Here is a 791-nt window from a genome sequence, read left to right as displayed (position 1 = left end):
GTGGCCAAAGTAGCTGAGGCTGCGCGGAACTGGGACACAGGTTTGTACTAATATGAAAACTCCATTCCCGCCTCGATCTACCACGATGTGTGTCATCGCAGGAACTTATGCACAAGAGTTCACGTAGAAATTCACCAATGTCGGCTCAATCCGTCCCTGCTCAGAGCAGTCGGGGGGGAGGGGCGGGACCAGGGTGCAGGCTTCACACTCACATCAGAGGTGTCGCCAGAGGCTGGATTCGCTGCTTCTTCCAATTAAATCTCCATCCTGACCTGGCCTGGCGTGTGGACCTCAGTGTAGACAGGACGGAGAGGGGTCTCCTGTTTTAAATGTGCTTCACCCGATCCCTGAAATGCAGACAAAGGAACAGGGAGGCCACAGAGGGACCCACACAGATGCCATGCTGGTCACATGACCTCCCCCCACAGCGCCCAGTCCTGCTTGAACCCATGTTAATACTGCATGTCTCAAATGGAAACAGAGGAAGCCAGAAACTGCAGATGAGTGGGTTTGACCAACTCACACCCAGGCTCACAGTGACAGGGAAACCCAGCCTCACCTTGTCCCTGCCGTCCCGGGACACCTGCATGGCTTCGTGGACGCCACCACCATGGTCCCTGGGCTTCTCCTGCGACCCTGCACCTGAGCCCCACACACACGGAGCTGAATCTGAGCCTTGGGAACCTTGCCCTCCCCCCACCAGGACCCCCACGGTGATGCCCACACCCACCAGCCTCCCGGGGGACATTCCCTGAGCAGCAAAATGCAGGGGAGGGAGCTGAGGGTCAGTG

General features: G+C 57.9%; 1 long non-coding RNA gene across 1 annotated transcript in view; it reads right to left on the bottom strand.

Annotated features, from left to right (window-relative positions):
- Nucleotides 1-6: 6 nt before the first annotated feature.
- LOC144244216 (uncharacterized) overlaps nucleotides 7-791 on the bottom strand; it is a 1052-nt gene continuing 267 nt past the window's right edge. Inside the window, exons 2-3 of the long non-coding RNA XR_013338870.1 lie at nucleotides 560-642; nucleotides 7-347 (exon numbers count right to left, since the gene is read on the bottom strand). This is a non-coding gene — a long non-coding RNA (uncharacterized LOC144244216). The remainder of the gene's footprint in view (nucleotides 348-559; nucleotides 643-791) is intronic.

Source organism: Crocuta crocuta, unplaced genomic scaffold, assembly GCF_008692635.1.
Source record: "Crocuta crocuta isolate KB4526 unplaced genomic scaffold, BGI_CrCroc_1.0 scaffold8658, whole genome shotgun sequence".
In the NCBI taxonomy this organism is placed as follows: Eukaryota; Metazoa; Chordata; class Mammalia; order Carnivora; family Hyaenidae; genus Crocuta; species Crocuta crocuta.
The sequence above is the reverse complement of the archived record's forward strand: the minus strand, read 5'-3'. Positions and strand labels throughout refer to the sequence as shown.